This window comes from Ailuropoda melanoleuca, chromosome 7, assembly GCF_002007445.2.
Source record: "Ailuropoda melanoleuca isolate Jingjing chromosome 7, ASM200744v2, whole genome shotgun sequence".
Taxonomy (NCBI): domain Eukaryota; kingdom Metazoa; phylum Chordata; class Mammalia; order Carnivora; family Ursidae; genus Ailuropoda; species Ailuropoda melanoleuca.
The window spans coordinates 43,687,691-43,704,675 of NC_048224.1; the positions used below are offsets into that span (position 1 = coordinate 43,687,691).

The window sequence follows — 16,985 nt, forward strand, 5'->3', positions numbered from 1 at the left end:
TTCCTTATTTATGTTAACTCACATGACCCTCACAACAAACTTACAATGCGGGTTCTAGTTTCAACCCCATCTTACAGATGAGGAGACTGAGGCCCAGAAGGGTTAAGTAACATACTGGCCTGATGTCACAAACAGAAGAGTTGACAAGGCTAGGACTGGAATCCAGAGACAGTGCTGCTGGCCCCAGACTGTACTGCCTCTCTCCTAAGGGAGTGTAGGAATTTGCCAGACAGAGGAAAGTGTGGGAGCAAAGGAAGGTCATAGCACCGTGGGAATTCCTGGGCCCTTTTGTTTCTTGGATTAGCAGAGCCAGAGGACTTAGCAGGCACTGAGGAACACCGCCTTATCCCACAGGTATGGGGAAACTGCTGGAAACCTCTATACCCCCTCTACAAAGAGAGTCCTTTCCAAATGCTGACTCCAAGCACTGTGCACGCAGAGAGGGTGTTTAAAGCAGAGAAGACAGGCAATGAGTCAGGACAGGGTCTGAGCTCTGCATTTGTCACCCAGTGGCTCCATGACTTCGCACAATTTCGTGTCTCTAGACAACACTCTGTTTCCTCAGTTCTACAGCAAGCTTGATCAGGCCTGCCCCTCTCACTGAACAATGTCCAGAATGTTCTATCCCCATTATGGGCTCCCTAAGCACAGCCCGCTATTGCTATGATTATTACTAGGAAATTGGCTGTCTTCATGTTCCCTCCCACCCATAGCTCTGATCTTGGACCCCTCGGCTGTAATCTGGGAAGAGGGAAAGGCTAAGAGTTGCCTATGGATCTTGTTAAACATGACGTGTTTGATCTACTTTCTCACCTTTAATCCACCCAGCCACTCTGTGAAGCAGGGGCTAATGTCCTGATTTTACAGATGAGGAAACTGAAGCCCCGCAGGGGTTAAATGATTGGCCTTCAGTTTGCACATCAAGAAAATAACAGGGTCAGGATTCGAATCCCATTCTGCTCAACTCTGGAGCCAGAGCTCCCCCACACTGTCCCAGGTAAGATGGGGGAGTTCAGCATGATCCTGCACGTTACTCAAAGTGACCCACTATGGTGGCTCTGCCTGGCTGCCTACCGTGCCTCTACTGGAGCTTACGGGGATACAGATGAGAGGAGGCTGTGTGGTTGTCATTCCTTGGGACCCCCTGGCTCTGTTTCTCCACTAGCTGATGGGTGGCCTTGTTCAAGATCCTTCATCTCTCTGAACCTCATCCTTCTTACCCAGAAGACAGAAAACATAAGTCCTGTCCTGTCCCATCCACAAGGATGCAGTAAGGATAAAATATACACTATTCTATTCAGGACACATGATGATTAATAATGCAGTCGCTCCCCACTTGCACAAAACCTGAACCGGCAAAGTGAAATATACAAAATAGATTAAGCAGAGGGTAATTATTCATCTTGCAAAAGAGTTCTTCACTCTACAAAAGAGACGCACTGATGTTTTGTTGTTTTTTTTTAAGCACCAGCTATCTTTGTGAGTTTAAAATCAAATCTCATTTATAAAATTAAAGTGAGAAAGAAGAATGTACTGAGTACAATGGGCCACACACACGGATGTGTCCTGCCTGAGTCACCCACTCTCTAAAGCAAGGTGGTCCAGACACCACGAGGTTGGAGCCTTTGCCTCTGGCTAGTGAGGAATTGGGGGAAAACCAAGAGAACCGGTGAACAGCATGTGACATCTGCACTCTGTTCAGTGGGGTCTCTTCCTCAGAGTGACCTCAGCCTCAGCTCTAGACAGATGGTTAGGGTCACAGCTTCTCTGGGAAACTAGAGAACTGTCATTTCCAGTACTTCCATCTGGAATATTATACCCTTTTACATAATGTGTACGTTCAGCTGAACCCAGCTCATTTCCCCTTTGGTAATCTCACCCCTGATTATACTCATATTCACGTTCTTGCTCTCCCCCCCTCCTTCTTGGCTCTCTTCTGTTGGATGGCTCTCTCTTCCCCCTCTTCTCTGTCTTCCTTTTTGTTTCTCAGTCTTTGTGCATTTGCCCCTGCCTCAGTTTCCCTCCTTGGTCTCTGCTTTTCTTCCTTTGCCTTTCTGTCTTTATGTGCCTCTCTATTCCTTACTGTCTACTTTCCTGTAAGCCTCTTTCCTTTGTAGCCCTCTACAGTGAAAAGGACTTGAGTTTAAGTCAGACAGGTGCAGGTTAAATCCCCAGACCCACATCGTCCATGAAAGAGACAAAAAAAGGACAGTCTGTCTACTGCAAGGGTTAATGTAATGATTACATAAGATATGGTAAGTAAAGGTGCCTAGGGCAAAGAATACATTCACATTCTGTAGATTCCACTCCCCCTACTTTTCTTCCTCTTTTTCTTGATTTTTCTCATTCTCCTTCTTTCTCTTCACTTCCCATCCATTCTGCTCTCTCAGTCCCAATCTCACACAAGCACACACACCAGCCTCCCCAAAAAAANCCTCAACCCCCTACCCCCAGCAGCCCCCACATTCCGGCAAGGATTTAATTACAGAACAGCACAGGTTCCCATTACTAAGACACACATTCTTTCACAAAATGTTTTTACGCTACATTTACTGGTATATGATGGAGAATCATCATGAATCATTAAAATGAAGCAACGTGTGTCCAAGTGGCCTGCACTAGGCTTCGCTAGGGAGTCAGGCTTTTGCTATTAAGGCCATTTTGGGCCATTTGAAAGATGGCAGCAGACCATTCATACTGTACAGGGTGAGACCACCTGACCTCGCCTGACTTGTGCGAAGCATCTCAAATTCCTGGATGCCCTGTCCTGAGGGACAGTCTTGGTGTGATCAGCATAAAATCCATACACCTCCCGACCCCTGTTGTCTGGTAGAAACCCATCTATTGAAATTTTAATTAAAAGGCCATTTAACAAAAAATAACCAAAAGGCTGGGATGATACAGGAGCATGCACACACATGCGCGCACACACGCTTCTCTTTTTCAGAGACCTTTAATCACCCACATCGAAGTGGAAGCTGCCTTCAGTCTAGGGGAAGAAAAAGGGCAGTGGTGGAATGGGCTGGCTTCCATCAAACAACCAGAAAAGGCTAGTGCTATTACCAAGTGCTATGTTTTAGATGGTTTTGTGGAGGCTGCTTCCGCTCAGAAATCTGTCACCACGCCTTCCATTCCATCATGATTCAGACTTTTGTGGGTTAAGTGTTGTCAACACTGGGGGTTCTTTTTGCCCCTGATTCAATAATTCCCATTTGTTGCATACATATATTTGCCATATTATGTAGCAGGTACTTTGTACTGACTACAATCATCACAATAACCTAGCAAAGGTGAATACCTTTTCCTTTGATGAAAAAGAGCAGGAAATTGAAGCTTGGGGAAAATTAAGCAATTTACTCAAAACCACACCAAGAGTTTCCGGCAGAGCCAAGATTTTAACCCAGGTCTGCCTGACTTCAATGCTTTCCCTTTTTCCCTTTTCCTCTGACTGCTTCCCCCAAAACAAAACAGCCCATGCTAGGGGCCGCTTGATTTTGAGCAAATGGAGGTGGTGCAAAGTGTCTCATCTGCTTCCCTCCCTGGTGACTGACTCAGCCCTGAGTCTCAGTCAATGTTCGTGAAAAAAAGACGTTAATGAAGCTGATGCGGAACTCGCCATGGCCCAGATGCCCTGCACGGAAACATTTCTTTGCATAAATGGGTGGATTGGATCATAAGCCTGGAAGACAAACCTGAAAAAACACTGCCAGAAGCTGATACCACCTTCAGGTGTGATGAAAGACTTCTGAAGGCCTAGGCTTAGCCAGGGGTCTCCATTCCGAGGGTAATATATTTTGACTGCTTACGTTATTCTCAAGAGATGGAGAAATCGAGTTTCAGCAAGCATGGTCGTCGGGAGACCTCTACTCTGCCACGAACTTCCTGAGTGACTTGAGCAAATCCCTGACCCTCTCTGAACCCCAACCTCAACCGCTGTAGAAAGAGGGGGGTTCAACTGGATGGTCTGCCTGGTTCTTCCCAGCCCGGACCTCTCTGTTCCTTGAATTCCCACCTGGCCCCTGCAGGAGGATCTTCAAAGGCTTCTTAGGAGGAAAGTTGGAGAGGTCACTGTCATGAGTTAATACTCCCCCCCTCAAGTTAAGGGGCACTCAGGACTGTGCAATGCACGGTTGACCTCCTTGGATGAGCACCTCCTTACATTTTGTGCCAGAGCCTCCTCCGTCACTTCCCTGAGTCCCAACCCCGCTTGGCACAGTGCTCAGAAACGCTCTGCTCAGCCCTCACTTATAGTGCATTTTCGTGCCGCTGCTCACTTCTGTCATCCTAGGTCATTGGTGCCCATTATCATCCAAATGTTTGTCTCCCCAAATTCATATGTTGAAGCCCCTAACACCCAACATGATTGTATTTGGAGGTGGGGCCTTTGGGAGGCAATCAGGGTTAGATGAGGTCATGAAGCAGGGACCTTGTGAGAGGATTATAGGAAGCAAAGGAGAGGCACATCTTGCATTCTCTACATACACACACCGCAGAAAGGTCATGTGAGGTCACAGACAGAAGTCAAGAAGTCAAGAAGAAGTCAGGAAGTCCACAAGCAGGAAGAGAGCTCTCACCAGGAACCGATTCAGTGGTATCTTAATGTTGGACTTCCCAGCCTTCTGAGCTGTGAGATTATAAGATTCTGTTGTTCTATTTTGTTATGACAGCCCAAGCTGGCGAAGACAGTGTCATCCTCTCCTGGGTTTTTAGAGACAGTGTGAAAACTGGTCCTGGATCTTATACACATATGGGGGACACAGCATTGGATTCCTCATTTCTGATGTTGAAAGTATGAAACCAATTTGTTAGAAAACTCCAAGGGACAGAGATGACAGCTTCTTTTCCTCATTATCCCCCACACTGGGCACAATGCCTGGCATATAATTGGTGCTCACTAAATCATCGCAATGAATGAAATGCAGTATCTTGATTTCAGTAACTTCTTTCCACCACGACTGCTACCACCCTGGCCCAAGCCACCATCATCTCTAGCCTGGATAATCATATCAGTCTCCTAAGTAGCCCCCCTGCTATCACTCTTGCCTATTCCCTAGAGATTTTCTCAATGGAAGGGCCAGAGGGATCCTTTTAAAAGTATGTTAAATGACATCAGTCCTCAGGTCAGAATGGCTCTGTGGCTTCTCACTGAGCTCAGGTTGAAACCCAGTGTTCTTACAATGTCCTACAAGGCTCTGGGTCTCTGGTCCCTCTCTGACCCCAGTTCCTAATATTCACCTAGTATCCAGTGAAGCCCACGAACATTCTCCTATGTGATTTTCCTCAGCTGTGCGAGGCACAATCTCCTCTCAGAGCCTTTGCCCTGGCAATTTCCTCTACCTGGACTCCACTTTCCCCAGATATCCAAAAAGCATGCTTTGCTTCCTCACCTCCCCAGATAGGCCTACCTTGAACACCCTACTTAAATTTGCAACCACCCCTCTCCTTCTCGTTCACAGCCCACTCTTCCTTCAGGCTCTTTATTAAAAAAAAAATCTTCCAATACAGGATACAATTTATGTTATTACATATACTCTAATTATCTGTTTGTCCCCTGCCCCCACTAGAACATGAGCTCCAGGATGGCCACGGTTCATTCTGTCAGTGCCTGACATCCGGCTTGAGTTAGATGATTAAGAAATAAATACCAGTTGAATGTTAAATGAACAAATACATGAATGAATGAATAAATACCAAAACCAGTTCTTTAACTCAGATGTCAAAGTATTAAATAATCTACTAAACTGACCAGGGGTTGGCAAATTTTTCCTGTAAAGGCCCAGTTGGTAAATACTTAAGGTTTAGCAAGCCACAGAGTCATGACTTCTCAACCATGCTACTATAATAAACAGTCATAGGCAATATGTAAACTAATGAGCATGGCTGTGTTTCAATAAAACTTTATGAAAAACAGCAGTTGTCCTGTCTGGGCTGTAGTTTGCAGACCTCTAAACGAGACTAAGCTCCATCAGTGCATAGCACTGCACCTAGCACAGCCCTGTCAATACATAATTTGAAGTGACATATATGTGAAATGTAGTTCTACTCTTCACTCTGTCACAGCACTGTCCAAGTGAACTTGCTCTGCTGGAAATGTTCTACATCTCCACTAGCCATGCGTGGCGAGTGGACACTTGAAATGTGATGTGAATTAATTTACATGTTAATTTCAATGGCCACATATGACTAGTAGGTGCCATACTGGACACAGTAGCTCAATCGCAAACACTGTTTTGCTTCATGATCCAAGTCTAGCCCCTCTCCCTCTAGGAAGCCCTACCTGACTGGTAAGGCTCATACTAACTTTTTTTTTTTAAATCCTACAATTCTCATTTCATTCAATTCATGTTTTGACCGCAGTTATAACAATACTTAATGTTCGTTGAGCTTTGTGTACCAGGCATTGTGCTAAGTGCTTAATATGTTTTATCTAGTTTAAAGCTGGGCAGAACATTGGCTTTCAATGCTTATTTGCAATACGGTTCGAGAGCACTTAGAGAAAATCTAATGTACAGCTGATCCTTGAACAACATGAGGGATAGGGGTGCCAGCCCCCAGGCACAGTTGAAAATCCTTGTGTAATTTTTGACTCTCCAAAAACTTAATTTTGGGAAGCCTTACTGATTAAACATAAATAGTCAGTTAACACATATTTTGCATGTTATATGTATTATATACTGTATTCATACAATTAGCGAGAGGAAAGAAAATGTTATTAAGAAAATCATAAGAAAAAGAAAATACATCTACAGTACTATATTGTGTTTCTCGAAAAAATTCTGCATGTAAGCAGACCTGCACAGTTCAAACCTGTTTTGTTCAAGGGTCAACTGTAATTTCCTTTTGTATTATAGGTAGAGAAACTGAGGCCCAGGGAACAAAGTGACATGTCAAAGGTCACACTATTAGTCAAAACTGCAAATCTAGTAGTGAAGCCATGGAATTTGTCTCTAAACCCAATGTTTCTTCTTTCATTTACTCATTCCATCATTCATTATTAAACACTGACAGCATCCTAGACAATTTGCTGGGCTTGGGGTTAAACAGTATATACCCCAGGTACAATCTTTGCCTTTATACAGCATCTGGTCTCTTGGAGAGTAAGGACTTGAACACAGAATCATACAAATAAATATATAAATAGACATTGTGATTCTGTACTGATAGCACAGATCAGGGGTTAAGAGGATACACTCTCAAGCCCAAGTGCAAGGATTCCAATCTAGACCCTACCACTTCCTAGATGTGTGGCTTTGGGAAAATCCATTAACTTAGGGGATTCAGGGGCGCCTGGGTGGCACAGCGGTTAAGCATCTGCCTTCGGCTCAGGGCGTGATCCCGGCGTTATGGGATCGAGCCCCACATCAGGCTCTTCTGCTATGAGCCTGCTTCTTCCTCTCCCACTCCCCCTGCTTGTGTTCCCTCTCTCACTGGCTGTCTCTATCTCTGTCGAATAAATAAATAAAATCTTTAAAAAAAAAAAACTTAGGGGATTCAGTTTCCTCATGTGTAAAATGGCAATAATAGGATATTATACCAGTTCTAAGACACACAGTTTTCCACATTTTCATACCCTTGCAATGAGGACTTGCGTGTTATTAACATCTTAATGGGTTTTTTTCTTAGTGGTATGCAAAATATTGGCACATGTATCTGATTGTGTCTTCAGTGAAAATATGATTGTATCTACCTTCTAGGGCTATTGAAGGTATTAAATAATATACGTGAAGTTCATAGAGACATATTTTGTACTGTATAATGGGCACTACTACTATTATTATTATATTATTATCATTATTTACTCTAAAGGGAAATGAAGTGTACTAACATCACATAAAACACAGGGAATAACTGAGTCTAGAAGGTCAGCAAAAACCTTGAGGATGAGACATTCAAGCTGAAACATGAAGGATAAGGAGGAGGGAAGAAAGGGAAGAATAAGGCTTATAATGAGTGAGGGCAGGTGGAGAACAGACTGTTGCATGCAGAGGGAACAGCGCCTGCGAAGACCCTGCCACAGTGGTTGCTGGACATGACTGACCATTACCCAATGTGGAATACTTCACAACATGGCTTTGTATCCTACGAACACTCCCAGCCCCCTCCTCTAATTTTACGCTCATCTTCCTTTTCCATACTTTTGTTTCTTGATAGTTCACTGGTCATAAGTTATGACAGATATATTTAGAAGTTTCTGATTTTTTTTAAATAGTAGGACAGCTACCATTTATAGAGATACCAATCTATTTTTGTAATATGCTATTTGAATAAAATTATATATAGTCTCTAATTTAAATGCCAGTAAATTATATTTTTGGCGATGAAGCTAGTCTTAAAAGCGGAAAGCTTCCCTTCTCTTCGGCACATTCATCCCAGAGGTCATAATCAGAGATACCTCAAGTTATCTTCCCATTTGCAACTTTACCAGATGACACTTCCAATCTCTCAGAACCTCTTTCTTTCAAGTTCAGAAACAAAGGTTACCTTGGACTTTCAGCGAGGCTGGCAAGCTCCCAGTAAGAAAATATTTTTTCTCTTTTGCAGCCCATTCTGACCTTCTTGTTCTTCCAAATTTGTGAACAGTCAGTCCTGCTGCTTTCTGTTGTGGGCTTTCTGAGATTTTATGACCTCATCTTTGACACAGATTGTCCTTCTTCAAAAGAACTCAACCCTCTTCCACAACATAACATTTTACAACACATCTAGACCAAATATAGCAAGACTCCTGGATAGAGATATAAAATAGTTTCCCTACAATTCATAAATGCTGTCACTGTTTCAACCCTGACTTCTGCCTGTCTCCCTTGTCCCCAATCCAATTGGGTCCTTTTATTTTTTCAAGTCAACTTATTCTAAATTCTTTGTCCAAAGGATTCATGCCTACCTCTGAGAATTCTCTGCAAATACCTATCAAAGAGAGAATGCCAGAATACCTCTCTCTTCTCAATGCTAAGCAAACTTCTCAAACACAGACTCTTCAAATAGTAGCTTCTTACTCAGTCTGGGACCAAATCCCAGCTGTGATACTTAGTAAATACATGACCTTGGGAATTTCTTTCAACCAACTTTAAGACATAGTTTCTTGTATGGAAAGTAGAAGCAACAATAACTGCATAAACGTGTTGTTATGAAGCCCAAGATAGTTACAGAAAGCCACAGCAATTATGCTTGGTACAAAATAAGTGCATAATAAATTGCAGATGTTGTCACTGTTATACTAGTATTCATGCACCCCTTGATATCATACCAAAATTCCACCGTGGCCTCTTTTAACTGTAAGCTATTTCTGGCCATTGTCTAACACTCCAAACTCTAATATATAGGCAATGAAACTGCATCAAACGGATCAATCTGATGAGATAAACAGGATTCTATGGTTAACATTACTTGCATGGTCTTTAAACAGAAAAAAACAAACAAACAAACAACAACAACAAAAAAAAACAACTGCAAACTCGGTTTGTTGTTGTTTGGCTTCTGTTGGAATTTTTTTTAAGTTTGATTTCATTATTTCACATGTCTGAATAATGAGACATAGGGTTCATTAATTGACAATACGTTTAGATGAGTTTTGTTTAATTCGGGTTCTAGTCAAGTTCCAGACCAAGGAATGGTGATGTAGAGAACATTGTGAATTCTGGAGTAAGAACATAACTGGACACACTAATCCTAAACCAATAAAGGATAGAGCTTACTTTGAGTTCAAAAAAGACTAGTGGTATCCATCTCAAAGAAGAAGGTGACTTTCAGAAAAGAGCTGTACCAGGTAAAAGTTAAGCAAAAACCCTTAGCCAAAATGTCACTGTCAACCCCCAGAGAGCTGTCTATGGTCCTGACAACAGTCCCACGCACCCAACCCACTGTCCAAGCCCTGACATTTCACCAAATGAAACTTGCTTCTCATTCATTCATTCATCCATCCATTCATTCACACAAGAAAAGATGTATTGATGCAGAAACTGTTTCAGTGACTGAGCTACAGCAATAAACATGATGAACATAGGAGAAGTTTTAGTAAACTTTTCTCATACACAAATCTCTCCTCTCTGGTCTGCCAGGAAGGTGGCTCTCTACAGATAAATCTCAATGTACTTAACTGTGCATCTCACCTATGTGCGAATTTACTTAGTTCCTACATATCTGGCACCTGGAAACACTACAATCTCCTTCAAGGCAGGGACATTCTCCATCCCTGCGAATTCTTGAATTTACAACTTCATATAGTCCTTGTGTCTCATTAAACTTTAATAATACAAGGCTTAGTAAATAACAGGAGTAATCTATGAACATTAGAAATATTTAGTACAATATATGACATAACTACACTTAGTGTATTTTCATTTGATATCTTATTGCAAATGAAAAGTGGCTGCTGAAGACATGAAAATAAACTGAATATGATGGGGAACATGACTGAAGTTCATATCAATTTGTAAAGAAAATTCAATCTGCTTTAAATGCCATTTACAAATTGTTTCAATCATACTTACGCTGTAAGTTATTAGTGCTCAAAAGGTCATAGAAACATGAATTTTGAGCTGAGAAATATCTTAGGAATTATTCAGGGTTGTAATTCATATCTTGCCACTAATTTACTGAGCGACACTGGGTAACTTGCTTAGCCTCAGTGGCCTTCAGTCTCTCATTAGATCAGACTAGATGATCGCTAGGGATCTTTCTTGCATTAAAAGTTGTTCCCATTAATTTCTTTGTTGGAGAGAATGAATATGAAGATCACAGCATATGCCATACTCAAGGTCAAATGACAAATTTGTGGCCAAGCTGGAACTAGGATTGAGAGCCTGGGACTCTTCTCATTGTACTTGTTTAAAAGTCACACGAGGACTAAATGAAAGGCCAGCAGAAAGGAATGTCCAGGTTATGGTAACTTTCTCTGTTAGGTGGTCAGCTCCTAGAGGTCAGGGACAATATCCTATTTTCTTCTTAAATAATTTAACCCAGTGCACAGTGCTGGATTAGAGGTGTCTCATGAAATATTTATTAAATTAATTGAAAAATACACTGAATTAATTGCATGAAAGCCCTAGGGACTGCATAACTGATTATAAAATCAACAGCAGACACGATGTTTTGAGTGCTCACCATACATTAGGTACTGTGCTGAGTGCATTTGAAATGTGATTTTTCACCTCAGTCTCACAGCATTCTTCTAAACAGGGCTTACTCTCATTTTTTACACATATAAAAAATCAGGCCTGACTATATTAAATGACTTTCTCAAAGCCCTACTACCAGTAAACAGACAAGCAAAGATTTGAACCTGTTCTGACTCAAAAGGTTATTCCAATTCTACTCTGGTTCACTAAATGCTTGAATGAATAAATAAAGAGATGAATGAATTAGTGACTAAATGCATTAGTGTTCTGCTGTTACTTGCTTTGTGTAGTTTGAAGCCATACTGTCAAAGATTTTGTATACAGAATTTAGCACGATACCACACAGGTGCAGAACTTTGGTAAAGCTGTTTTACCATAGGATTTACCCATGGTGACAATCTGAAGAGCCAAAGCCTGATCATTTAGACATTCTGGCACTGCACTGTACAGGACTCCAGCAAGAAGTTGTTGAATATTTGCTTCTGTCCTCAGAGATGAAGTGTGTTGGTAGCCTACTCTGGAAAGGAGCATAACATCACCCTCTGGCAACATTTTCAAGCCTTCTCTATGCCTTCAGTGAAGTCCTTCCTTGCCTTGATTCTATATTGGTTTGTTCTCATCCCATTCACCATTATGAAGGTAAATGTTTAATGACTGGCTTTCCAAAGAAAATCAGCCATTATTTTAACATTAACCAATTTTGTTGATATAAATACCTTCATCATAGTCAATTTTCAAGCTATTTACATGACATAACCAAACAAGGAGTTGGGAAGAGATGATAACAATCAACTCACATGAGTCTCATGAGCTGTCATACAGGCCAGCTCCAGCACACCATGTATCCAATTCCATAATCAGCCCTGTGGGTGGTACTAATTGTTGAAATCCCTGGAAGAACACACTTGAGCTGGGCTATGGCACACGGCCAAGAAAACTTGGCCAAGTTCATCCATGCGTCATGGCAATTATATATTCTCCAGAAGCACTACATCCCCACTTCTCTCCTTCTTCTTGGTCAGTTTAGAGGAATGATCTTTCTCATTGATACATCTCCTAAAGCTTTAAGATGTGATGAGCAATGTTGGGACTCTATGACTTTGTTCAGTCCTATGAATCCCACCACAGAAGGAGGGCTTACTGAAGGGAAGCAAAGCCACTTTTGACAGATTTAAGGTCTGAATGTGTACAGGGGTTGGGGAGTTAGTTTTTCCATGACTTCCCTCATAGTCTAATTCCCAATCAGAGGCAAAGGAGGGGAGGCCTAGCTATTCTCTTGGACAGGTAGATGTTCCCCCAAATAATTGGACAGATGTGGAAGGTAGTTTCCCTTTTCCAGTGAGCAATATAGCGTTACTGAATCCCTTAGTGGCTCTCAGAATCTTCAGATCTTTAGCTCTCTGTGAGTTCTCTTCATCTTACCTTTCCAACTTCATCAACTGCCTCTTCCCTAGTTCTCCTCTGCCACCTCATGTGCAGCAAATTCTCTAGATGCCAGCCCAGCTACACTGCTTTCTGGTTCCTGGAATAATTCTAAAGTTTCTTCCTCTTGATTTCAATCATTAAGATCCCTCTGTGAAAGGACCCCACCTACTCATCCTCCCCACTGATTCTACCCGGTTCAGCTAAAAGGTCATGCACTCCATGATGTATCTCCTGAAATCCCTATCCAGAATATATTTCTCCCTTTTCTCCAGGCATGAGCTACTTTGTTAATGCCTGTTCTTGATTTATCCCACATTGTGTCTTTTATAATAGCTATATATGAGCATATTATTTTTATCCCTGTGAAAATGTGAAATCCATGAAGGCAGGAACATTGTCCAATTCGTCTGTGATTTCCCATAGCACTTAACACACAAGACTTATGAGTTGTGGAATTAAGAAAATCTTGCTTGAATTGAATCTAACAAATTGAAATAAATTTTTCAAAGTGGGTCTGAGTCAAGACCCATGAAAATATATTCAGGGATCGTATGTTCCCATTTCCACTCCTTACCTGTAGATAGTCCCATCCATTTATGCCTTGAGTGACTTGTAAGAGTAAGGTGCTTTGCTGGACATTGGGGTGGGAAGGATACAGGAGTAAATTAGATACAGTCCCTGCTTGAAGGAGCTTACGTTTTAGCAGGGTAGGCAAATTTCCAAACAATAACTCAAGTTTTAATCAGATTTTTAGTCAACGGAGAACTCTGATGACGCCGTAGAAGTCATCCATTCTGCCAAGAGGGAAGGAGAGGTAATCAGTGAATAGAATTTTACAGAGTAGAAGATTAAGGGATGGGAGACCTTTCAGGTAGAGAGTGGAGACTATACTCTAGTCAGAAGGTCAAACTTTGCATGGGGTGTTTGAGAGGACTATTGTGGAGATGAGCAGAGTGAAGTCCACAAGGAGAGTGCTCTTAGGGTTATGGCTGATTGTGAGGATGAAGCCAGATCCTTCTAGCTTGTCTGACTACTGGATGGTTCCTGGTGACCCAATTTCTCTAGAGTTAGGAAATACGTAAGTTGAGTTCATATGTAAGAGGAAGAAACTAAAAATTGTTGTATAACTTTGTGTCAAGGAGCACACAAATTTCCTTCCTTCATTCTTTCATGATTTTCTGTGCGCTAATTATATGTCAGCATGAGGCTAAGTTTTAAAGATACAGAGATAAGTAAAACACATGCTTTGAATCCCCTTTCACCAGCCCTTAACAAAGTTTACAGTCTGGTGATGACATAGGGAAGTACAGAGGCTATGTGAGCAGAGAGGAGGGCTCTTCAATATAGTCAGGGTTTTGGGCTGAATGGAATGGGGGAAAAAAAAGAACCCTTGATCTCCCAGTAAAAGGGGGAGAAAGACATTTCAAGGGGATGTAGGCATGAGAGGGTATGGTGCCTTCAGGGAATGCCTTCAGGACCCTCAGTGTACCTAAAGTCCAAGGTATGTGACAAACAGAGGTAGAAAATAAAGTGGCTCAGACATGAGCATAGCTTTGTCAGATAAATAAATTAACAAATGTGGCAGCTAGGACTTCTCTTGTTCTTATGGAAAATGAGAGGACTGTTTAGGAGGAAGAATGTTTAGAGCCTCGGTGCACCAAGAGTTGTCCTTGGCTAGAAGCATCAGCAATACCTGGTAGCTTGTTAGAAATGTGGAATCTTAAACCCACACTAGACCTGCAGAGGCTTCAGAAGAATTGGTTAAGAACACAGGCTCTGGAGTTTGAATCCCGACTCTACCTGCCGGCTATGTGACTTTGATCCTCTCACTTTTCTTCTCTGGCATCAGTTTTGTCAGTGATAAAGTTGAGAAGGTCAACCCAGTGGATTCTAGTAGCATTTTCAGCTCTGCAGGGGGTGTGGTGTGTTTGTGTGTGTGTGTGTGTGTGTGTGTGTGTGTGTGTGTGTGTGTGTGTAATTCTAGGTGACACTGGTGGGAGAGTAGATCATTTCCAAAACTGGCTAACACATGCCTCCTTCCTGAATGACCCACTGTTGGGAATTATGCCCTCAAGCTTGCAGCTAACAGAAAAGATCATCAGAAACAATGAACCTGCACCTGAAGGCACATCAGCCTGGAAACCAGAAGGGCAGACCCTCAGGTACTCACCACTCTGCTAGCTGGGGCTTTGTGTGGGGAAGGAAAGGTGGTGGACCCCCTGCCAATAATCCTGCCTGCTTTTTAAGGAAAGAAAAAGAGAGAGAGAGAGGGAGAGAGAGAATGTACAGGATCAGATCCAGAGGCACATAATTCCACAAGGGCTTTCCTGGATGTTGTGTGAGGATAATCAAGAGTGTGTGTGTGTGTGTGTGTGTGTGTGTGTGTGTGTGTGTGTTTTGGGAATAAAGAGGTACTGCGTAGGGTGACAGTGCCTTAACGCCTAAATGCTTTAATTAAGAGAAAGAGATTCAGCTGTCTGGTCAAATGGTACACTAGAGCTGCATTGCATTTTCCAAAGCGCTTCCCCAATAGGCCTATGTACAGGCTACAAAAATGTGTCTAAACAGGCTCCCAACTAAAGGATAAGAGGGGATGGCGATTAGAGAGCCAAATCCTTGCCCAGCTCTGGAGAGACTCAAGGGTTAGACTAGAGAAGCTCTCTCGTCGCTCCTGAACTGTTGCCCCATGGAGAAGTGGAGAAGAGCTGGGATAGAGGGAGCACACTCTTGACCTGGGCCACTGAGAGTCCTCAGCTCTGCACAGGGGCTGCCCCATGGTCATTGTGCAATGGATTTTCCAGTCAAGATAGCCAGACTCTTGTTAATGAAGAAAGAGATGAAGTTCCAGAGAGTTGTTGTTCCATATAAGTTGTAGGGAAGAGCATAGGACTGGGAGCAAGAACAGCTTAATTTCTAACTTGCTCTGGGACCTTGGCAACTCTCTTCTCTCTAACCCCTATTTCCCTATTTGTAGACATTAGTAACCAGAATTTATTGAGCAACAATGATGAAGAAGAGATTGTCCTTTTTCTAAGTATTTGCTATAAATAAGACAGTGTGTCTCCTGGGTTTAAATACCAAGTGTATGCTGTTGACTCACAAATTTCTATCTCCAGCTAAAACTTCTTTGAATTGGACTTTTGGACCCCAATGCCTATTTTCTATGTCTACTTGATGCTTAGTAGTCATCTTGGACTTACATCCCAAACAGTATACTTGATCCCCCTCACTTCAATCCCGACCCTCTTACAGCATCTTCTGACTCAATGAAAGAGACGTCCATTCATCCACTGGATTGAATCATTTGGAATCATCTTTGACCCCTCTCTACTTCTCACCTTTCATATCCAATAACAAATCCTGTCAAATCTACCCTCTGAACATGTCCCGAATTTGACTATCTTTTCCCCTTACCCCTTTGGGTTCAAGCCACTGCCAACTCTTGCCTACATGGTATAAGGGTTCCTTTGAATGCAAAGTCAATTTGCCATGCACCAGCCAGAGTCATTCTCTTAAAATGCAAGCCACATCATGTCACTCCTTGGGCTCAGAATCCTCCAGTGACATCCCATCACACTCAGGGTAAAATCTAAAGACCTTGTCATCCTATATAACTCCCTGAAGCCACCCCCACCCAATCTTCTGCTTTTCACATTTGCCTCCTACTCCTCTCCTCTCTATCTTAAAATGCAAGCCACATCATGTCACTCCTTGGGCTCAGAATCCTCCAGTGACATCCCATCACACTCAGAGTAAAATCTAAAGACCTCGTCATCCTATATAACTCCCTGAAGCCACCCCCACCCATCTTCTGCTTTTCACATTTGCCTCCTACTCCTCTCCTCTCTCACCTCCATCTAACCACACTATTCTTCCTGTTGAACCAATGGCACACTCCTGAACTCCCACTTGCAACATGCTGGCCCTTGTCATTGCCTCTGCTTAGAACGCTGTCCCCCCAGGTAGTCACGGGGCTTCCTCCATCTTTGCCTCGAGGTGCATACTCAAATGTCCCCTTCTCAGAGAAGCCTCCCCTGACCACTGCACTCCCACTCCCAGCTTAGCATCGCATATGCTGTGTGCTCTCCCCCAGCATGCCTCATCACCTGACACAGTACACAGACTTTCCTGTTTGTCTGCTGCAGCCCTGTCCAACAGAACTTTCTGCAGGGCTGGGGGTGTTCTACATCTGCATTGTCCAAAAGGTGGCCATGGGTCACATGGAGCCACACAGCACTTGATAGATGGCTAACATGACTGGGGAAGTGAATGCTGACTTTATTTAATTCTATTTAATTAAAGTTCAAATAGCCACCTGTGGCGGATGGCTACCTTGTTAGACAGGGCAGACTGAATGTCTCCTTAGAATATAAACTTAATCAGGGCAGAGATTATGCCTATTTTGTCCACTGCTATATCCTCAATGCCTACGGAGTGTCTGCCTAC

At 42.6% G+C, this 16,985-nt stretch overlaps 1 protein-coding gene across 1 annotated transcript in view; it reads right to left on the bottom strand.

Annotated features, from left to right (window-relative positions):
- The window catches only part of ASTN2 (astrotactin 2), an 877,356-nt gene that overhangs the window by 478,952 nt on the left and 381,419 nt on the right, over positions 1 to 16,985 (bottom strand). The window lies entirely within an intron of this gene.